The following is a 24,618-nucleotide window of genomic DNA, read 5'->3' as shown; positions in this document are numbered from 1 at the left end:
CCCTATTTTTTCTATATACTTATCACTACCCAAAATGACCACACTCATTTATTTGTTTAATTGATTATTCTTTCTCCCTTAGGAATGCAAACTCCATCAGAGAATTTACATTGTCTAACATTCTTCCTGGTAGTTTCTGGAGTTTAATAAACATACAATGAATGACTGAAAAACAAAAAAAGGTTTCACTTCAAAACAAAGTTCTACTTATAAAAAAAGTTTTAAAACTACTCTGTCTTCCTGTTAAATATTTACTCTTGGAATTATGACAGTTTTACCTAATCTCACCTTCAGTTTTTATTTAGTAATTTCTCAGTAATTCCTTAATCATAGGAATTTACTGCAGTGATTAAAAGGAACATATGGACATAGTTATTTGTTACTTAATGTCCTTACTAATGAACATGTCTCTTCTGACCAAAGGAGAAAATAAACTGGAAATAAACTAAAATACTGTACCATAGTCAGAAAAATAACTGAAGTTGAACGGTCTTTTAGTATCAGTTCCTTCATTTGTAATACAGTTCTCAAATGGGACTTGTTCTGCCTCTCTATCAATTAAAGTTCTCAAAGGAATAAAACAATAGAGAAAATTATCCCTACCTTTCGAAACAGTCATTTGACTCCTCTACAGGGGTTTTGTAAAAGTCTAGCTCCAAACCCAGTTTTATGACCTTCAGCCCACTCACTCAAGGGAAGAAAATGGCCGAGTTTGAAAACACTGAGAGAGAGAATGTGTTTGGAGAAAGCTGTTGCCATCTGGGTGCTTTCCCTGCCTTCCCTCTGAGAGCAGAACGGGTGTTACTTTCCCTTCAGTTAGGCCACGAGAGAGGTATTTCAAGTATACCACCTAGAGAACGTGCTTCATGAACCCTGGAGCTTGGATGACATATTTGACCATTATCTGCAAGATGCTATTGGTGGCAGAAACACTGTGGCAACAGTGTGAGTGAGTTGATGGCAGATGAGAGTTGCATGTGTTTCCCATGGACTGAGAAACACCTAATGGAAGAGAACAGGTCCAAAGATTGCCTTAAAGTCCAAGAGAGCTTTCTGAGAGATATGAGGTACCCATAGTAGCCAGCAGCCTGTGGTATGCCATAGATTGCAGAAGCTGAGGATTGTGTTGTACACATCAAGGTGGAGGCGAGGTACTACCCAATGTCAAATGAGATGCTGTGAGACATTCCCCATGAAGATGATTCCTGAGGAGCAAATTAAAGGAAGAATCAGTTTGAAATGACTGTTGTTAGCATTAAACTGAATACAAGAGACTGAACACCTTCCCCTGAAGACTGAGAACAAGTCAGTAACCCAAGAACAAGTCAAGGATGTGCACTGTCACCACATCTATCAGCTTTGTACTGCAAGTCCTAACCAGTGCTATAAGGCAAGGGAAAAATAAATAAATAAATAAAAGTGATTTCAATAGCCAAACTCAGTAAATGGCCCAAATATTTATTACCTTGTTAATGGATGATGAAATTTGGCATGATCCTACATTGGAATACTATTCAACAATAAAAAGAAAAAAGTGCTCATGCATATGACACTGATGAAATCCAAAAGTATTTTCTAAATGAAAGAAGCCAGACACTAAAGGCTAGATGCTGTATGACTATATTTATATGACATTCTGTAAAATGCAAAACTAGAGGGAGAATAACCAGTTCAGTTGCAGGATGGAAGCATAAGGAGATATTTGAGTAGGAAGGGACAAAAAGGAACTTTTTGGAATGATGGAAAATTTCTATGTCTTGATTGTGGTGGTAGGTACATGATGCATATGGTTGTGAGTTTTTCTCAAAAAATGCAACAGATTTGACTTGAAAATTTGATTGTCTCAAGAGTTGTAATAGAGATATATAGAATGGGTGGGGAAAACATAGACAAGGGAAGTATGTCTTGCAATAAGGTGATAGACTGCTTTGAGATAAATATAGGGTGTCGGCCATTCTACATGACATTGAACATTGAGTGGCCAAATAATAAAACACCTGAGCTACTGAGGCTGAATAGGCTGTTGGATTATGTTACATAAAAGCATCATCGCACCCAGGCTTCTGTCCACTTGACTATAAGCCCTCTGAAAGCAAAGATTTGATCTCATTCATTATATTATCCCTCATGCTTAGCATGATGTTTGGAAGTCCATTAGCACACCATAAATGTTTCTTGATTGATGGACTGAGCATCTTGTGGGAAATCACTTTTAAGTCCCAGACCTCATTTGTAAGGTTACTTTTATTAAAAATAAAAATGGAATTTAAAATTTGCTCATTTCCACATCAGGGGCTTAACATAAAGACAATAGTGAATGAGTAAAAAGTGTTTGGGTTGGAAAACAGAGGTAAGCCTGAAGCAAAAATAAAGAATTATCAGCAATAAGCAGTGGCAGGAATTTTGCAGAGGAAATTGAAAAAAAAAAAGCGTCTTTACAAATCTCAGTAATGAAAAGTCATCTGAAGATTTCTAATGGAGTCATAGAAAACCTGGAGGTATTAATAAGTGCTCTGTACAAGGACCTCCCAGACTTGTGTAGGAGAACAGTGTGGGATACATAGAAGAGTTTCAGCTTTAAAGACAAAAAGAGGAAAGAAACATAGACTTCCCAGGAGATCTTTCTCTTTTTCCAACTTATCTGGATAAGAGGTTTTATTTATTGAGGAAGAATATGAGATTATTATTTGAACTAAACTTTATGTCATTATAGTTTATTTGTATATAATTTTGCCTCCTTATATTAAATTCAACTCCTGTTTTGCTCTTTCTATAAAGTCCCAAAGGTAAGTACTCCAAGTTCAGGTACCAATATACTAAGATGGAGGGTCTTGAATCATTTCACATGACATTGAACCAGATGGGCATCATGAGACTGAGAAAAACAGGCAAGTAGCGCTTCTTTTGGGGCTATGATAGTAATTATATTTGTTTCAGACTGGGAGGAGGTCTATCTCTTAAGACTAAGGGATCTACCTGGGGTTCAGGGATCCTGGACTTCAGCACTCCATGTCAACCACTTTATTGCCAATATTCTTAACTTCCTTGTGCCATATTTCTTTTTTTAAAGTTTATTTATTTATTTTGAGACAGAGAGAGCACGCACATGTGAGGGGGAGGGGCTGAGAGAGAGGAAGAGAGAGAATCCCAGGCAGACTCCTAGCTATCAACATGGAGTCTGACACAGGGCTCGAACTCAGGAACCATAAGATCAATACCTGAGCCAAATCCAAGAGTCAGATGTGTGACTGACTGAGCCACCCACGTGCCCCTTGTTCAATATTTCTTTTGCTAATGTAATTCAGACCAAGATTAATTTAATGTTATTTATCTTTTATTTTCTTTCACCTCTCACAGCTTCTGAAGGTCCAGCTACATCAAAATGTTTCTTGTTCTTCAATTATATTCACCCAGTCTCTCCATCAAAGGCAGATTTGCACACTTCTCCAGGAAGCATGCTGGTCTCCCAAGCCTGGATGAGTTCTCATCAGGTGTGTTCTTCCTAATTTGGTGCTTATTACAACAAGTAATTGCATATTAGACCATAAGTTTATGTGGCCAGGACCAAGACTGCATTATCCATCTTTATACACCAAAATGGAATCCCAAGCCTTGCTCATACTGAGTGCTCTACAAATAATCACTGAAAAGAAATGAATAGTCATGAACTTTAATTTTCCTTATATAGATGATTAAGGGAAAGGACTAAGCAAACAGAATCTTAGAGCTAAATAACTTGTAACTTGCTTAAGAGTTTTCTTAATCAGCACTCTCTAGGGTCTGAACCTATTTTTATTTTTGTACCAGTTAAGTACAAAGTTAAGTAAGGAATAAGGCCAGACAGAGAATACAATAAATTCTCATGGATTTCTTATAACCTCCCACTAGGAAACTAATAAGCTGAGGCAGGGGCAGTGGTAGTAAGGAAAGAATAAAATATCCTCTGAACAATGGCTCTACTTAAATATTTCCTTAATAAATGCCACAGCATTTGGGAATTCATTAAAGGGAAGAACTCTTTTCTATATGTTAACTGCAGCTTCAGCAGTAGGAGAGATAATTAAGAGATTCTTTGAACGAAACCCAACTTTCTCAGCAGCAGACTAATAGCTATGATTTTCCTAAAAAGGACTTTCCTAATAACCTGTAAGCTTTCCTAATCCCTGGTTCAGGCCTGTTTTCTGTCTATGAATAAAAATAGAATAGTTCTAGAACCCAAGTCTAAGTGCTTAAAATTTAGAATCTCCTTTAAAAGAGAAGACAGTTTGGCTAATAAGTATCCTCACTTGCTGAATATTTTTCTTCCTATCTCCTATTTCTTACCCATACAGGGCTCCAATTCAAGATAGACATTTCTAGCAGTATGCATTCATAATATTTACCCTAAATTTGGGATGTATTTTTTTTTTTAATTTTTTTTTCAACGTTTATTTATTTTTGGGACAGAGAGAGACAGAGCATGCACGGGGGAGGGGCAGAGAGAGAGGGAGACACAGAATCGGAAACAGGCTCCAGGCTCCGAGCCATCAGCCCAGAGCCCGATGCGGGGCTCGAACTCACGGACCGCGAGATCGTGACCTGGCTGAAGTCGGACGCCTAACCGACTGCGCCACCCAGGCGCCCCTTGGGATGTATTTTAAATAGGTTAGATAATTTAGTTTAAAAAAAACATTTGCAAGTTTTTTTTTTTTTTTTGTAAAAAGAACAGAGTTCAGATCCATACAAGATATTTTAAAGTGAAAACATAACATCTGAAAAAAAATGTAGTCCTCAGACTTACGAGGTCTTCTTGTTATGAGAAAATATTATGAATTCATTTGATTACAACACTGTTAGCAATGTATGATTCTATAGAATGTCCCAAGTACAAAAATGAAACAGAGGTGTTAAATAACTGCCTGGATACAAAAGGTAAAGCATTACATGATTAATTCACATTTTCCACAGATAATTGGTCTTAAGATAAAATTTTAAAGTGCTTCTACACCAATTTAATAACAATAAAGTGAAGAAGAAAACAAATAATTATGTAAATGCTCCAAGCTCTCGTAGAATTTCTACCTATAACATCTAAATTATTGGGCAAAAGTATTTTGGTGGCCTGATAATTTTCTCAGGTCTTCATTTTGTGAAATTACATTCCTAAGTCCTTAATACTATAAATACTAATATAGAAGCAGTGTTAAAAATTTATATAACAGCATCAAGAAATCATATATTATAGCATAGTAGGCTAAGAAATATATATATTCCAAGTGAACTTGTTTGAAGATGAAAATAATTTCTAATTTCAGGAGATTTTCATGATAAAACAAGAACCTCATCAAAGAGTAAGACTATCCTTTTTGAAATGAAAGTTTCCCAGATAGTAGCTACACCTGTGGTAAGCATAGCATAATATACTGAGTTGTTGAATCACTATGTTGTACACCTGAAACTAATGTAACACTGTGTGTCAACTACACTTTAATTGAAAAAAAAAGTCTTCCATGAACTGTACATTAAAATAAAATTTAAATTTGGCACAAGTACCAAAAGATATTTGAATACTTTGATCAACATTCAATTTTTGGAAGTAGGTATTTGTATGCGTATATGGATGTGCAAATGGAAAGCTTCATTCGACAAATGTTTGATTGTACACTATGTCCAAACATTTGTTAAATAAAGCCTTCCATTTGCTCATCCATATACGCAAAGACCTGATTTCAAAATTGAAAACTGATCAAAGTATTCAATCAAATAAGATAAAATGATAAATAATAAAGTGATTTAATCAAATCAAAACATTTAGGGGGCAGAATGCTTCCTTTTTGTTCACCTAGGACACTAGTTTTCAACCCTGGCTGTTCCTATTATCTAGAATGTTCCAAAAGTTTGGTGCCTAGACGACACCAGTTAAGTGAGAATCTCTAAAGACAGGACCCACTTGGTTTTCAAGTTCTCCAGTTGATTCCAGTGTGTGCATGATTTCATTGTGAGACTCATTGACTTAGAACAAGTGAGAGATAATGAAATGAAGTTTTCACTAATTCAACAGGTAGAATCGACACAAGTGGAAGGAGCAATTAAATGGTCTTTCCTCTTGACCTAGACATTCAACATGTATTCTCTAAAAGCAGTCAGTCTTTCAAAAGCCTTTGCATGATCTTGAACAAGTCACTTAAACTCTATTCTCTTCTGTTTCCTCATCTTTGAAGTGAGGATTATAACATAAGGATTAAATGAATTATCATGTGCCAAATACTTACTAAGAGTCTGGCAAAATACAATGTTAAGTACTATATAGGTGTTTGTTTATTCACTTCTTTTTTTTTAAACACAAGCAATATAGGCACCATTGGGAGAGGAAGGAAATCATAAATATGCAAAAGAAAAGTTTAGATACCCAGAAATAATTGTTATTTGTATTTTGGACAGATGATTCAGCACAAATATTTATACCTAAATGTATAAAATCATAATATCTAGAGTCAGACAAACCTTTTTTGAATCCTGGCTTTTAGTTTTGTGAATGCAAGTCATATAAACTATCAGTTATTTTCTTTGGTATTTTATCATTTGACTTTGTTTCTTCATATGTTGGTATGCTTATTATATTTATTTTTAGTTTCCCCACTACAGGATGTCAAAGCTCCAAAGAGGCAACAAGAATATTGTCTTGTTCACCCAGGCCCAGCCCCCAGTGCCTGCAAAGATGTGTAAAGTCCTGACTGGGTGCACAAAAGTTGTTTGACAAATATTTGTTGAATGAATAAATGCTTAGGTTAGACAGGTCTTCCTTGTCCTCAGTATTATATAAATCTTTACCTATAATTTTATTTTTACTTGAAATCTATCACACAATGGGTTTTTTTTTTTAATTTCCTCAACAGTAAGCCAACTATTTCAAGATCACTTATTGAATACAACTGTGGCTATTCCATTTGAATTACCACCTTTACCGTATTTTACACTGTTACACATATTTGGTTCTGTCTGGGCTTTATTTTGTTGTGCTAACTTGTTTGATCATGACTGAACTGACTGTAGCTGTAGGCTGCCTTTCATTCCAGGTAGAGTATATAGCCCTTACTGCTCTTCTTCAGATTGGTACTCCTATTCTCGCATGTTTCTTGCTCCAGATGATCTTTAGAAGAACTTAATGAAGTTTAAATATAATATAAAATATGTCAGTACTTTTGAAAAAAATTAAAACTTGATTCTCACTTTACATCCTATATAAATATTAATTCAAAATGAATTCTAGAACTACATATAGAAACTAAACACATGGAAGCTGGAAAACATATGCTCAAGGGAACATAAGAGAAAGTCTTTAGGTAGGATACCTACATCATGAATCGTAGAAGAAAACAATGATAAATTAGACTTATCAAAATTAGACATTTGCTCATCAAAACATTCAATTAAGGAAATGAATGAAAAGACAAGACACAGAGAGAAATATTTGCAAAGCGTATATCTGGCCATTTTTAAAGACCTCTTATAATTCAACAGTAAAAAGACAAAGCAATAACAAAAAATTATAAGCATTTAAAAAAAAGATATGCAAATAATTGGTAAATACGTTAAAAAATGTTTAACAACTTTGGCCATTAGGGAAATGCAAATTAACTCTACAATCACAGGGGAACCTAGGTGGCTCAGTCGGTAAAGAGTCGACTCTTAAACACAGCACATCTCCTAGAAAGGCTAAAATTAAAAAGGCTTAATAAGGATGGGAATAAACGGAAATCTCATATGTTACTAGTAGAACTTTAAAATCAGAGTCACATTGGAAAACAGTTTGGAAGCTTCTCATGAAAGTTAAACAGAAAGTCCATACAAGGACTTCTCTACTAATGTTCACAACAACATTATTCATGATGGTCCCAAATTAAAATAATCCAAAGGCCTGTTAGCTAGTAAATGAATAAACAAGCTATTGTCTATTTATACAATGGAATACTATTTAGTAATAAAAAGTAATGAACTATTGATAAGTGCAACAATGTGGATGAATTTCAGAGTCTTTATACTAAGCAAAAGGAACTGGACACAAAGGAGTACATTCTGCACCATTCTATATATATGAAATTCTATGAAAGATAAAAAATTGTAGCAAGCGAAAGACGCTGTAGAGGGGAGGGGTTGACTGGTAGACGCCATGGAAGAACTTTTTTTTTTTTAATGGAAGTACTTTTAAAAGTGATGGGCTGTTCCAAAATTTGATTGTGGTGGTGGTTGCACTATGCTGCTTTTTTACTAAAAGTCATCAAAATGATGGCTGAAAGAGGTGAATTTTGTTTTATGTGTATTATATTTTAGCTATATCTCAATAAACTGTGAAAGAATTATCTTGGCATTTTGCTATAAATTATGTACACTGATGAAGAGCTGAAATGTAGAAATTAATTAGAGAGAGAGATTTATTCCTGGATGGCATATATTTTGCTTATTATTTGATATAGACTTTGCTTTCTGTCATATTTTCACTTATTATGAACTGAATTTCAGTGGTGAAAAAAAGACTTTTTTTCCCCCCAAGGAACTTAGATTGTAGTTAGTATATACGAAAGCTATTGAGTTCATTATGTGACCAATTTAATGAAATCTCTTGCTAGTTCTAATGGTTTTTCAGGTAATTTTCTTGACTTTTTTTCCATGTGGATAAATCACATCATTTCAAGATTAAAAAATTGCTCCTCTCTTTCCAGAATTATAAGACCTCATTTCATTTTCTGATTGCATTACTTAGCATTTCCAGAAAGACGTTAAATACTAACAGTGAATTGAATACCTTTGCCTTATTCTTAACTCTAAATGGAATTACTTTCTATTCCAACATTAAGCATGATGACAGTTATTAAGATGACATAGATGTTTATATCAAGTTAAGAAACTATTCCTCAATTCCTTTTTGCTAAGAGTTTTATTTGTAATAGGAATGCATATTAAATTTAGCAATTGCCTTTAGATCATCTATCAAAATAATCTTTGATTTTACTCCTTTAACCTATTAGGAGAATTAATTATATTGATTACTAATATTAAATTATAGTTAAACTCTCCTTTTCACATATTGCTTGGTTTATGTGCTATCATTTCATTTAGGATTTGCATCATTTTCAAGAGAGATAGTTCTTATTTTTTGTCACTATCATTTGTTAGGTTTTGTTAGTAGGGTAATTTCACTATTACACTGCTTATTTATATTAATTTTAAAATTTCCCCCTTTTACATATTATTTGGAACAGTTAAAAAGAAAGGGATTTATCTTCTTGGAATTCTTGAATAATTTGATTATCAAACAGTGAATCACATGCCTTTTGAAGAAAATTCTTTGACAGGACTTTAAATTTCATGTTTATTGATCTATTTAGACTTTTTCTTCTTGACTCAGTTTTGGGATCTATATTTTCCACGAATATCATAAAGTTCACCATGATTTTCAATTATTAGTTAAATTTTATATATGACATTTCCATATACTTAAAAATCTGCCCAATAACTTTGGTTGTATCATATCTTTTTTTAAATATTTTTTTATCTGTTCCCTCTCAATCTCATTTATTCTTTCTGTCTCTCTCTTTGTGTCACTGATGCGCTTCATCAGATGTTTTTTTTCTTTGCCTTTAACAAGAAAAAGCTTTTGAATTTCCTAGTTGTACTTTTTTTTTGGCTTTCTGTTTTCTTTCTACTTATATCTATAAAAGTATATTTCCCTCCAAATATGTTTCTTTGTGGCCTACGATTTGGAGCAGAGGCTTTTGGTTGTCTACCCAATATTCAGGCACACCTAAATAAAAGAAACCTGATATCAATTTGGGCAGCAATCTGTATGGTCTGAAAACCACCCTTTCCACTTTCCTCGTTGTTAGATGTTTTCGCAGGATTTTCGCAGCGTGAAAACCCAGCGAGAAACCAAATCCTTTCTCTCTCTTCCTATTTTATCCTTTTTTTTTTTTTCTTTTTCCTATCATAATGTGACCATGTTCTTAAACCTTGGCTAATGAAATACAAACGGAAAGTGGTGGGTTGGACTTTCACATAGGCTTTCAGACAAGCTTTTTTTTTTTTTTTTTTTTTTAAACGTTTATTTATTTTTGCGACAGAGAGAGACAGAGCATGAACGGGGGAGGGGCAGAGAGAGAGGGAGACACAGAATCGGAAACAGGCTCCAGGCTCCGAGCCATCAGCCCAGAGCCCGACGCGGGGCTCGAACTCATGGACACGTGAGATCGTGACCTGGCTGAAGCCGGACGCTTAACCGACTGCGCCACCCAGGCGCCCCCAGACAAGCTTTTTAAGGGAGTTGACTGCTTTCCCTACTTTCCCCTGCTGAAATTGTGGATGTGATGGCCAGACATCCAGTAACCACCTTGTGACTTTGAGAATGGAATCAATGTTCAAAAGATTGTAAAGAAGAAGGATAGCAGAAGGAACTTGGGTCTTTAATGTCTTACGAGACTCCCATCCAGCCTTGAATACTTACCTCTGAAACTTTTTCAAATGAAAGAGAAATAAAACTTGCCACTATTATCCTGTTCTCACCATAATCTATTCTCAACATAATAGCTTCTTTACTTTTTTAAAGGAAAAATCAGATTATAGTCCCCCTTTGTCCTCGTCCTTATTACTTGTCTTGAATTCTATGTGGTCAATTATTTATATTGCCTTTTTTTGGTTTGTTTAATACTTTTGTTAGTAATATCTTTGATTATGCCTTAATTTTGGGTCTTTTTCTGTCATTTGGTTTTAGGTATGACGTGCAAATTGCTTATTATAAAGTTTAACTGACTGTTTTAATTCACTGTTTACTAATACTTACTTTTATTGAATAGTTACTATCTGCACTGTGCTAACCATTGATACATTTCTTTTTTGCTTTAATCCTTGAAACAATTATAGATTTTTTTGCAAGTCAGCAGAAATACTCTTATCACCATTTTGTAGATGGGGAAACAGAGGCAAAAAAGATGAAATTATTTGCCTAAGATAAAGCATTTGGTAAAAGGTGAAAAACATTTGAATGTAGATCTCTCTGAGTCCCAGAAATTGCTCTGTTGCCCCAGGAATCCCAAGACTTCTTCTACACACTATGAAAGTACTGTTTTATTAGTATTTACAATTTTCATGTATTATGTGATGTTTTTCTCAGTAATTTTTTATCTTTTGTTTTGCTCAAATTTTCCCTTAATCTCTGTAATGAGCTTCATTTCCAAAGGCTTAGACTAGAAGCTAGAGTCAGAGATTATCTGGAAGTGCAGGACTGGTCCTTTCTAGACCAGAACAGCTTGGAATAATAACATGGTTGTCAAGATGTTTGCCATTTCATGTAGGAAAAACCAACGAGCCATTAAAGTCTTATAAAGTGAAATATAAGCAAAATATAAGTGGAAGTCTCTAATTATTGTCTAATTTGTGAGCCAGTAATTTAAGGTCAATATTCACTAACCACTAAAAATCTGTTTTCCTTTTTCCTTCAGCATATGCGCCACAGATAATGAAACTAGTGTAGCTTCTTGGTCCCCCCTCCACCCCCCTTTTGAAAACTTCTTGTAATTAAACGGTGTTCTCAGACTCACACTGAGCCCCTCGCCAGAACATTAAAAGGGAGGTGTCGTGACTTCCCTGGCCTGCATTTAGTGAACTGAAAATATGGTAAGAGTACATACATGGGATAAAGAACAGATTGAACAGATTCTTCAGAAACTGAATTTTCACAAGCCTATTGTTCTTGCAAATAGGCACTTAGTGGACATAGGTAATTATCAGTTTCTACCAGGGACAAAGTAATAAATACTGCCTTCATTTGTCAGTGATCTGCTTTGGGGACAGGGAACTGTTAACCTTGAAAGTGAATACACACTATTTATATTCTTATATAAATCTGATCAAGAATTACCAAGGAGAGGAAAAGTTTCAGCTCAATTCAAAAAACATATAATGTCACTCTCAATCTTTGTCATCAACAGAATGCTTTGCAAAATATTACTCATGTCATTCTGCTTTAGAGATTTCAGATAGGCATCTCCTTTTGCATATAATTTTGCTTTTGTAGGAAGGAGCCAGATAAAAAGTGGAAATAGAGAAGCAAACTTAACATTAAGATCAGTGTATGGAAATTATGAAAGAAGATTAAGGTGACAAGAGAATAGTTTAAGCAGATTTATAATTAATCTCAATTATATTTCCCTATTTTTGGCTTGCCATAAAGTAGTGACACCAGAGTTAAAAAAAAATGTTTTATATGTCTGAAAAGATGACATCATAGAAGGTGTATAAACTAAACCTATTTAAGCTCAAAACCATTTTGTTGCTGAAAATGTTTAAAAAGTTCACCTTTCAGAGTTATTTTGCAATGGAATTGACCTAGAATGAAGTTTATAACTTCTGGAAAATTTAAATTGTTAGATTTTATGTTTTTAGTTTATGATAGTTTCAAGTTTTGGTGACAGCCACATTAAAAATCAGTACAGAAGACTGTTCTTTGCTCACTAACAAAACAAAGAGAAAGGTAATTCTAGGACCTTCTCTTCATTCTCTTATGAGTAGGATGAAACTGTAACTTTTCTTTAAGAGTAATTACCTAAACCATAGCCTAAACAGTTTTGAATTAAGTTTAAAAACATGAAATGAATACAAATGATTTCAGATTTAAAAGACAATGGTTTTCCGCAGGAAGAAAATAATTGCTGCCAAAAAGTCACCAACATTCAGTTCAAGCATCATATAAACACAGTATTCCTTACACTCTGGGGAACTGTAAGTGTAAGTAAGATACCCTCTCTATCTTCAAGGAATTTTCAGTGGGAGAGACATACAAAGCATAAGTAAGTATAAACCAAAGCAGAAAAAATTCCCAGACTTCTCTGCAGGTGCATCTCCCCCTCCCCCTCCCTCCCGGTGCTATACCCCTCCTTTCCACACACAAACTCACACCTTAAAGATTTTTATGTGGTGATGTTCCTCAAGGATGGGTCCTTGGCTCTTATCCTCTCTAATGCTACATATTTTCTAAGAGATTTCTAGGTCAATGAATGTCAAATTTACATCAAACACAGACTTCTCCCCTGATTTTAAGTGTACCTTAAACAGAAGTTTCCCCAAACTAGAAGGATCTTCTCCCTTACACCTGATCTTCCAATGTTCTGTCTTGGTGGTTGGTACTACCTGTCGTTATGCACAGTCTCAAAACACTGGCATCTCCCTCACTCTCACTCTCCGTATCAAACCATGTCTAAGTCTAGATGATTTCAACATCTAAGTATTTATCAAATATGTACACTTCTCTTTATCACAACCACAGCCCAAGCTACCAATTCTCACCTGAGCTACAACAATGGTCTTACAACTGAATAGCCTGCATTCACTTCTGTCATCCTCAGATAATTTTCCATATTACCACCAGAAAGTTCTTTACACAACTGTGTCACCTCCCTGCATAAAACTCACCAGAGGTTTTCCATTTCTTTTAGAATTAGGACAAGGGGGGCGCCTGGGTGGCGCAGTCGGTTAAGCGTCCGACTTCAGCCAGGTCACGATCTCGCGGTCCGTGAGTTCGAGCCCCGCGTCAGGCTCTGGGCTGATGGCTCGGAGCCTGGAGCCTGTTTCCGATTCTGTGTCTCCCTCTCTCTCTGCCCCTCCCCCGTTCATGCTCTGTCTCTCTCTGTCCCAAAAATAAATAAAAAACGATGGAAAAAAAAAAAAGAATTAGGACAAGGGTGCTTGGGTGGCTCAGTCAGTTAAGCATGTGACTCTTGACGTGGCTCAGGTCACGATTTCATGGTATGTGAGTTCAAGCCCCACATCAGGCTCTGTGCTAACAGTGTGGAGATTCTCTCTCTCCCTCTCTCTGCCCCTCCCCTTCTCTTCCTCTCTCAAAATAAATAAATAAAATAAACTTTGAATTAAGGCAAAATTGGGGTGCCTGGGTGGTTCAGCTGGTTTATCACCTGACTCTTGGTTTCCACTTAGGTCATGAATCCATGATTTGTGGGTTCGAGCCCCACATCAGGCTCCGGGTTCCACACTGATAGCCAGGAGACTACTTGGGATTCTCTCTCTCCCTTTCTCTCTGCCCCTTCCCTGCTCATGTGCAAACACTCTCTCTCACTCTTTCTTTCAGAATAAATAAACTTAAAAATAAAAGAATTAAGACAAAATCTGGATGGACCCTCTCTATCACAACAGATTCTGTCACATCATTCAGCCCTTACTTTCTGCACTCCAACCTTTTTCTTTCAGTTCCTTAAATAAGCCAAGGTCACTCTCATCATGAAGCTTTTTATATTCTCAGCCTCTCTATTGGGATGTTTCTTCTTTCTTCATCCAGTTAACTCTTACCAGTCTTTCAAATCTCAGTTTGCCCATCAGTTCCTCAACTGCCCAGTAAAAACTAGTCATGCATTCTTACAAAACACGTTCCTCTCTTTCAGAGCTCTTTTCTTAGTTCATGTCAGTTTATCCTTATATTTTGGGGTCATTATTTGATTAATATCTTTCTTCCCCACTAATCAGAGCTCCATGAGAGCAGAAACTCTCACAAGACAGAGAAGACAGCTTCTTTCATTGTAGGTTTTCAATGAACATTTGTGGAATGACTTGATGGATGGAGGGATGGAGAAAAAGATGAATGAATGAGTAGAGGAATTATCAAGATGAATTAAAAGTAGGAGAACTGATTTAATTCTGAAAGTAGGATCAAGATAGGTTTCTTGAAGTGATAGCTTTTGAGCTGAATCTAACAGACTCAGAAGTAGGGGAAAGTTCTAAGCTAAAGGAAGAAAAGTTTTAAAAATTAAAATTATAAAAGTTTTTAGATGTTGGCATCATAAGTTAGCCAGTATGGCCAGAGCAGGAATCCATGACGGATTAAGTAAAAAGCATATGATGACATCATAAAAATAGTTTTGATTGGCAGTGAGAAACCAATGAAGAGCTAGAAGGGAGACCTGTCATTATCTGACCTGTTGAAAGATAACTTGAACTGACTAGAGAGTCAAGAGATCACCAAGAGAAAACTAATTGAAAGGCTACTTGGGAAAGAAAATGAATGTCTCAGCTATGGCAGTGAAAGTGAAGTTGGAAAGAATTAAAGAGACAAATGCATTTCAGAGACCAGTGCAATAGTGCTGAGTGACCATTTGAATAAGGGTAGAGGAAAGTGATGAGGTTGAAGATGAGTTTGATTTCTCTGACCTGTGTGGCTAGGTAGATTGGATACATATACAGGACCATAGGGGGAGGATCAGGATTAGAAAGAATAATCCTGGTGAAATAAACTCAGATTGGAAAAAAAAGAAAAGAAAAGAAAATCGGATATGTCAGTATAACATTCTTAGAGATGATTGGCAGGTAGTAATTGTGGTCCTGTCCTCAGATCCTGGCAAAGGAGTCCTTGCCCTAGGACCCACAATTTGGAGGTCTCTACTCTTCTCCTGGCTTGGCTTGGATATGCTTCCCCTTGGCTGAGGACTCCACAGGTCTAAGGGGTATGTGCCCTGGAATCCACTGGCAATTAATAGATCAACTTTGGGTTGGGACACTTTCATACCATAATTAAATGGCCCAAAGTCCACTTCTGGGATTGATGTAGCCCTCTTCATTGGGTACATCCTCTGATATACTTCCCTTAGGTCCAAAAGATGGTTCAAAGTTTGCAAGGATATGGATGCAGCCTGCACCTGAGGCATGGGGGTCCTTATGCCTATACATGAGGCCCTATGAGGTACTGAATAGAGCCAGAAGGTAAAAAGGAAAAGGAGAGGTGAGACGTCTAGAATGGTTGCCCCGTTCTGTTATGTTCTAGAGATAAATTCCCAGAAACACAAGAGGTTTAAATTTGAACCTGGACTTCCAAGTTTTTATGGAGAAATACTTGTCAGAATAGAAGAATCAACAATACATATATTTTATCAGTTTTTTAGATGGATTTATAATTTTCAAATATTTAGACAGATGATATGCCAGCTTCATTAGTACCCTTGAACCAAGCCCTGCAAAGGTTGAGAGAAGGCTTGCTTAAAGATTTGATATGGGGCATCTGTTAAGATATCAGGACTGGAGATAGAGACTGGAAAGTAATCAGGACAAAGGTATTTACTGACACCATATATAAGGAAGAAGTGTCCTCTGGACCCAGCATAGACTAAAAAGTCATTATGGAGGACTGGATGTAGGACAGACAGAAAGAAAGGAGTCAGTGAAGGGCTTAGATGGAGCAGTCATAAGTGTAGAATGCTGTTCAGATGAGCAGTCAGAAAAGTACAACACTGTCATGAAAGCCAAGGGAGAGTTTCAGATATAGAAGGATTATTAATAGCATCTTTTTATAGAGAGGTCAAGCTGGATGAGAACAGAGAAGTGACCAGTATATTCTAAATGACCTTTTAAATAATTGTTGCAATGATATTTTATGGGCAGTCATAAGATCTTAAGGGATTAAGAAGGAAATGAGATAGAGGAAAGATTATTTTCATGAAATATTTAGTAGTTAAGGGAATAAAAGAAATGAATGGGAAAGTTTTTCTTAGAATAGGAGACAATCAGACTTGTAGCCAATGGTGTAGAAAACATGGAAGATGCAGAAGAAGCTAGATAATTGATGAAACAAATATCCAGACACTTGGGACGTACCATTGTCCACAAAGTGAGGTAAAGTGAGTGCAGAGTTAGCCTAGAAAGTAGGGACTACCATTATAAGTAAGTTCGGAGAGAAGTAAGTGATAGAAATCAAGAGAATTTGTACTTGGCGATCTTCATTTTTTTTTCCTGTGATGTATAGAACAGGTTGTTAACAGGGATATATGGATGGCTTAAGAAAAGCAGAAAAATTCTGAAATCATCAATGTAAAGAGAGTAGTAAATTAACTAATTAAATGAATCAGTGAGCAGTATTGGTCTAGCAAAGGCTTGACAGACTCATTCAAAAGTCAGGGAATTCAAAAGAGAAAGTAGAGTTTAGGGTTTGCCCATGTTTATTTATTCAACCACCTAATACTTATTGTTTTGCCTAATTAATGACTTAGAAAAGCACAGAACCTTTATTTGGGTGAACTAATTACACAGTGGCAATAGTACAAAGTAGTCAAGAAAATTTTGAATACTTGTGAATAAACAGTTGAAACTTTTCATGAGGATCGGGCTGAATAGGAAGGAGACTGAAACCAGATTGTAAACAGATTAGGGACAACTGTAATGTCTCTGTAAAATCTGCATTGACCAACACAATATCTAGCAGAGAATAGTAGTTTTAAATAACTATTTGATCAATAAATTAGTGAATTAAGTTGCTCTGATAAAAATTAATGAGTCTAATATAAATGACGATTAGTGTAGAGAGAAGTTGGACCTGGAAGACTGGATGGAATGACAGAGAAGATTTGGTAGTCATGCAGGACTGGCAGTGGAAAGCTCAATAGTAAATACCAGAGAGAAAGAATTTAGAATTTAATATTTAAAACTCAAAAACTCTAAAAATTATAGGTACTAACGGGGTGCCTGGGTGCCTCTGTAGGGTAAGCGTCCACCTTCAGCTCAGGTCATGATCTTGTGATTCGGTTGGTGAGTTCAAGCCTCACACTGGGCTCTGTTCTGACAGTTCGGAGCCTGGAGCCTGTTTCCGATTCTGTGTCTCCCTCTCTCTCTGCCCCTCCCCTATTCATGTTCTGTCTCTCTCTCAAAAATAAACATTAAAAAAAGTTTTGTTTTGTTTTTTTTAATTATAGGTACTAAGTTGTGGCTGAGTTAAAATTGAATGGGAGTTGGGGTGCCTGGGTGACTCAGTCGGTTAAGCGTTCAACTCTTGATTTCGGCTCAGGTCACGATCTCATGGTTCATGGGATGGACCCCACATCAGGCTCTGTGCTGAAATGAGGAGCCTGCTTGGGATTCTCTCTCCCACTCTCTCTGCCCCTCTACTCCCCCACACCCCTCTCAATACACATTTTTTAAAAATTGGATGGGGGTAAAATATGTTGGATTTAGTCCAGGAACTATAATATCTGTTTATTGGGCAGGTGGTCTACTGGAATGACAAAAGGTGGGTCTAGAGGAAATCTGGCACAGGTTTCAAGAACTCCAAACATAAAGGGAACACCCTGAAGTTAAGTAAAATCATCATGGTAAGAATAGAAATAGAATCATATAAAAAATAAGGAAGAAAAATTAAATCATGCTGGGCAAGCAAAGACGATTTGGCAACAGGATGGAGGTGGATTTTGACTGTTATCTTCTGGTTCTGAAATATAAATTTGGGGCAATGAACCATCTTAATTTGAGAGTTACTGGAAAAGCTTGACCATCTGAAGGAATCTAGCCTTTCTTTATAGTAGAGGAGCTATAGTAGGCAGAACATCCTAACCCCCAGAACCTGTGAATGAATATATCACTTACAAGGCAAAATGAACTTTGCAGATGTGATTAAGTTTAAGGATCATTAAATAGGGAAATTACCTTGGATTATCTCCATGGACCTGATCTAATCATATGAAGCCTTGAAAGTTGAAACATTTTCCAGTCATGGTCCAAGGTGATGGCATGGGGAGGACCTGCTCCCCCTCTCCCCCTCCACTGCTGGTTCTGGGAAGTAAGGGGCCACATGTAAAGGCTATAGAGAAAGGTCTTCTTGAGAAGCTAAGATACCTCCTAGCTACAGCCAGCAAGGAAGCAAAGATCTCAGTCCTGCAAACTGTACCACACTGAATTCTGTCCATATCCCCATGAGCAAGACACAAATTCTCCCTGGGGTCTCGAGACAGGAACACAGCATGCCAGCACTTTGTTGCCCCCATTAGACCCATGCTGGACTTCTAACTTATGGAATTGTGAGATGATAAATTCACGTCATTTAAGCCACTAAGTTTGTGTTCATTTTTTACAGCAGCAATAAAAAACAAACACAGGGACTGTTGTAGGAATAAATTGAGACTTCAAGTAATTTGCTGATAGGGGATGGAACATTTTAGAAAAAAACTGAAAATATTTAGGAGGATATTGATAAAGATTTCTCAGATTTCCAAAAATGTGTGGACAATTTACTTTTTAAGTACCACACAGACTTTCACAAAGTTACTTGGGGGTAAAAGATCTCAAATTATATGCCATTAAAATAGAAATTAAATAATATGTAAAGTGTGAAATGCTGGTGTGACAATTAGTTCTTAAAACCTTTTATAATCTATTAATACTATCAATATTTTATTTATTATTTTATTATTGATGATACTGTCAAAAAGTCCACCACAAACCATTATTTTTTATGAACAAAAACTTTTTTTGAAAATAAAAGGGGGTTAATTTTTATGATTATAGAAGATTAACAAAATGAAAAATGATTGATTTCTTGGTTTCCAGTCTACTATTTAAATCTAGATATGGTCTAGAAAGACTTCGTTTTAGCTCAGAGTTTGGTCTGACTCATATGGCAGTCTTGAAAATTTCTCAAAAGGAAGGGAAAAAAAATGGTCTATTTGTACCATTCGTGATTTCATAGCAAAGGTAAGCTTCAATCCATCCGTCTCCATTCTAGTCCTATATGCCCCACTGGGCTGGGAAAATTGTTCCTGACAGAGGGAGGAAAACAAATGAGAATTTGCCTGCATTTTGCTGATGTGTAGGAGAGAGATTTCCCAGAATTTCCTTTTGGCGAAAGCAGATCTTTTGATTTACATAAAAGTGACTGTGTTTTTCCTTTCACTGGTACCCATTTGATTTACATTCTTCCTTATTGACTCACTTCTTCCTGGAGTGTTAAAAATCACTCCTCAAATTCTAGAATGACTGTGAGTCCTTTTTGGCTCTTCTTCAGGACATGCTTCTTCGTGACCACACTCTTTCTACGTTCAGCTGTTTTACCCCTATGACTGGCCTGAAGAATGGGGCTCATTTGGGCCTGCTCCCTGTGCACTTATTCTCTTTGCATGTGGGGGAAGTAAAAACATATATATGACACAAGACCCTGTATGACATTTGAGTGCTTAAAATATTTTTAAATAGTATTATTTTTGTTAAAGAGATGAAACGTATTACAGTTTTAGCCTACTACATAGTAAAGTGTCAGTGTTTAAGAATAATGAACAAGGATGGTTTGAGGAAGACTTACAAACAAAATTAATTCATTTTTAAATTTAAACCGTACATTTAAACTGATAAAAGAAAGCAGAAAGCAATAATCAAAGGCCCGTAGGTTTGGGGATTAGATAAAACTACCTTAGATGTGAAGGCAAGTTCTGGAACATATTTGCTCTGTGACCTTGGACTTAATGTTTACCCTCTCTGAGGCTCAGGTTTATTTTCACCGTTGTCCCCATATGTAAATGAAGATGGTGACACCTACCCTACTAGGCAGTCGTTCTAAGGATTACAACCCAGTAATTCCTGAAACATCGAACAATTGTCTGCCATCTTGTGTGCCTGTTGAAAGAACTATATCTTATCACTTTGTTTTTCCCATGCTAAATACAGCAGCCATCTGGTAGACATGCAAAAGATATACATTGAATGACTGAACAAGGGCAGCAGTGTGAATAATCTAGAATAACAGATCATTGGAATGAATGTATTCTTAGTAGGAGAAGCTTACATGTGGCTTTTCATAGAATGAGATTTACATGACTCATGGATCACCAATATTTGCAATTAGACTGCATTCCATAGGAACACACAAGTTGAGCAGAAGGCCACCCAAGACCTTGCTGAGCAATTAAGGAGCAACTGGCCTGGGACTAACAACCCTTATAAAGATAAATAGAAGTCAATAACAATGCCAGTTCCTTTATACTCATTCTTCTTTTTTTTTTTTTTTTTTAAGCAGTAGAATCAATGGGTCTAGGCTGTCATCCATTTAATATTATACTGTCCTAGGAGCTTATCTTACACCGTGGAATCTTCTTCTGGCATATTGAAATACAGTGAATATATTGGACAGGGCTCTTTGGAAATTTGGGGGTCTTGATTTCTGTCTCTGTCTCTCTCTCTCTCTCTCTCTCTGAAACCGCTGATCCCAGAGTCTGGAAAAAACTATAAGCTAGACTTGAGCAAACTCAATTGCAATGGTGGCTTCAATTTTTACTGTCTAGTTCCAATAGTTCTTAAAACAGGCTATTAACTTATTTGGAACCCTGTTGTGAGAACATCTTTGAGCTGAAACTTCAAGACTTTTTAACAAATAAAGATGGTAACTCAAAGAATGAGACAGCATTATCACTGATCAGGAAAAGATTTATCTTGAAAATAATATTATGGGTCATTACTAGTATTTTTAATGTGCTTTTTTATAGCCACTATGGCTTGCTGTGGGTTGCATTCAACCCAAAATGACTCACAAATATTTTGAGGCCTTATGCTTTGAGGACAGTCAATCAAATTTAAATAAAGCACTTTTTTTAAAGTGGCATATTTAAAACTTCAGCTACAAGGTCTTCTTTCAGCCTTAGACTGGCATCATGCTCTCTTTAGTGAAGCTAATTGCACCAGGGAACAAATATGAATCACTCTTAGTTTTATTAATCTATTTATATTGCTGCTCTGTCTGAATCATCAAAATATGATGATGATCAGGCTTTTCAGAAGCCTGACGTTTTGCTCTTCTTTGTTTTATAATTCTTTAGTAAATTCATATTATATAGTACTTGGGAGTGCCTACTATGAGTGGGAAAAGTAATTAAAGACTTGTGATGGCAAACATTTCTGTGCCTGATAATATGAAACCAACGGATGTAAGCAATTTAACAAAGGATTGCATTTGTTATTTTGTAGTAATAAATATGATGAAAAAGAGAATCAGATTAATTTTAAAAGGAAAGCAGAACAAATTTGTTTATATCTAATTAAATTGATTCATTAGCTATGCTATTATAACTAGCCCACGAAGGAAAGCATTGTTAAATAATTAAATATAGAGTCACTCAATATTATAATATTGCATTGTTTTAATCAAGGTGTCAAGTCCAATAATGTAGATAGATGACAATGGGTTAAAGACCTAGGACACAGAAAACTGATAGGATTGAAGGGGCAGAGATGGTAGAAAAGCAGAGAAGTGAGTAATGAAGAGATGAGTCAGTGGGGAAAGTGGAGATGGGACCAAGTCCAAAAGTTTGGTAAGATACAGGGAAAGGGATGAGGGGAGGGCTGTAACTTAATAATAAAAGAAAATGTGACTTGGAAATTGACATACATTCATTCAAATCTCAGTTCAACTGACCGCTTACAGCAAGGCCTCAGGGTAATACCAGAACTTGTTTTCTTGTTTGCAAAATGGAATTAATAATGTTTAATAATTAATGCCTCTTATAATTATTTCATGTTTACCCACCATCAGGCATTATCTTTGGACCGATCTTTCTTCTCCAGGAATGTACATATTAGCAGAAGAGAGAATGTGTGCACAATTAGTAACAATAGAATGTGATGTAGGCAGTGTGTATTCACGCTCCTCTAAGATGGGAAGGAATGAACTCAGCTTGGATAGGTGAGGGGAAACTGCACAGAGGAGACCCTTAACACTTATAGGCTATTATTGATTATCCAAGGTCAGCACCTGTCTTAGTCTGTTTGGGTGGCCATAAGCATAGACTGGGTGGTTTAAACAACACAAATGCATTTTCTTACAGTTCTGGAAGCTGGAAGTCCTAGACCAGGGTGCCAGCTTGGTTAGGTTCTGGTGAGAGCTCTCTTCCTGGCTCAAAGACTGTTGCTTCCTTCTGTGCGCTCCCATGGTCTTTCTTTTATATGTGCGTGCTGAGACAGAGCTCCCATGTCTCTTCCTTTTTTGATAAGGCCACCAGTCTTACTGAATTACAGCCCCACCTTTATGACCTCACTTAACCTTGATAGCTTCCTAAAATCCCTATCTCCAAATACAGTCCCATTGGGCATTAGGGCTTCAACATATGAATTGGAGGGTGGGGCGTGGGCCAGTTCAGTCCATAGCAGCATCTAGTTAGAGCTAGGTACCAAGGCTGAGAAGATGAAGGGACAATGGATAGAGCCCACAGAGGCTGAGCAAAAGGGATGTGAAGCTCAGACAAGTACTCTCTAGTGCAACAGGGATTCTTCACCAGGGCAAAAATTCTTCCCAATAAGGTGACGATTTTTCTCAGACTAGGAACTTTTGCACATTTCCATTTTTTTAGGGCAAAAGACTTCTTTGCTGCTGGAGGCAACACTCTGACTTGGAGACTACATGCTGCATATTTGGAAGCTGTAAGACAGAGGAGGCTCAGTTAACCTGAGCTGTCTTTGTATGAGGGATAGGGAAGTCTTCTATTGTGTTAAAGGCACTTAGATACGAGTATAGGTTATCTTATCCTGACTCATACATTGCCCTTTCCATATGTGAGGGAAGTTGTTTTCTGTTCTTCTTAATTCTATTTGATTTTAGTTTTCAAAAATATGGGTCCCAAGCTATTAAACTGATTTAATGACCCCCTAATGGGTCTTGATCTGTAGTTTGAAAAACACTCATTTGAAGAATGTTAGAGTTCAGACAAGGTAATGGGATGCTTGCATTAAAATGATTGAAACGCATGCTTAAAGACTTAGACTTTGGGGCTATGGTTCAGATTAATCACAATTGGGTGGTTCCATTGTCTTCCTAGGTAGCTAAAAGCCTACCCCAGACTTCTCATCGATTGGTAACAATGGAAACCAACTCTAGAGAATTGTCTTTTTCAAAATGAGGCAAATACTATTAAAACATCATAAATATTAATGAGATACTCCATAGAAAGGACAAAGAAAACGAGATACCAATTTTGAAATAATTGTGGGGTTTTTTTTGTTTGTTTTTTTTTTCTTTTTAATCTGTGATGGCTCAGACTGCCTTACCAGGTTCCATTTTCATGCATGGTCTTCTTCAGTCTAGGGTTCCCAGCTTTCACTTCTTATTTCCAGGTTCCTGGAGCCGTCTGGCTGTGACCCATCCCCAGGAGGTATTATTACCTGTCCAGCAGCTTTTCCTCCTTGAGGCTTGACTCCTTCAGGATAAACAGAAAGCCAGTTAGGTGCTGACCTTTTGATTAACCCAATACTAAAGTTCTCTGGAAGAAAGGTTCTTCACTCTTTAGATATCTGTCACTGTGTAGCAAAACCTTTTCTCCCTGTGTTCATGGTCTTTCCACCATGAACCTGTTTCCTGAAAGTTTGAAACTGCTCTCAAAGAGAAGAATGTTGTCAATGTAACATCTTCACCTCCTTTTGGTTGTTTTTGATTCTTTGTTTATTTTTAAGTACTATGTTGATCAAGCAAGAGGGTATTGGGCTTGAGACAGCAGATCTCCATCCATTTTGAAAAATGTAGGAAATCTAGATACCCTGGTATAGTCTAGGTTTGGATCTGACCCAACCCACCCTCCTATCTATGGGTTTCAGATTATTTTAAGCTCTAAGGAGATTTTTTTTTTTTTCTACCCTGTATCTACTTGAACTGTCAGGAAGGCTTGATGACAAGGAGCCAAGTCAGCTTTCTGCTGATAAGAACTTTTATTTAATTTTTTTTTCCATTAAACTATCTCAGTATTTCAACATAACATATTAGGAGCAAATTTAAAACAGATTCTGGCTTAACTTCTTCATAGGGTAAAATTCTCTTAAGTTATTAGTTTGGGGGGGGGAAATTATTAGTAAATA

General features: G+C 36.4%; 1 protein-coding gene across 4 annotated transcripts in view; it reads right to left on the bottom strand.

Annotated features, from left to right (window-relative positions):
• PEX2 (peroxisomal biogenesis factor 2) overlaps window positions 1-24,618 on the bottom strand; it is a 119,941-nt gene that overhangs the window by 63,445 nt on the left and 31,878 nt on the right. For 3 of the 4 annotated variants that reach the window (XR_005794150.1, XR_005794149.1, XR_005794151.1), the window contains exon 3: window positions 23,818-23,966. The gene's annotated coding sequence lies outside the window, so the exon portion shown is untranslated. Of the gene's footprint in view, window positions 1-21,897; window positions 23,192-23,817; window positions 23,967-24,618 lie in introns of those variants that run through there. The other variant, XR_005794152.1, reaches the window with a different exon arrangement.

This window comes from Herpailurus yagouaroundi, unplaced genomic scaffold (assembly GCF_014898765.1).
Source record: "Herpailurus yagouaroundi ecotype Mexico unplaced genomic scaffold, PumYag 165, whole genome shotgun sequence".
Taxonomy (NCBI): domain Eukaryota; kingdom Metazoa; phylum Chordata; class Mammalia; order Carnivora; family Felidae; genus Herpailurus; species Herpailurus yagouaroundi.
Note: the sequence above shows the minus strand (reverse complement) of the source record. Positions and strands in the feature narration are given on the sequence as shown.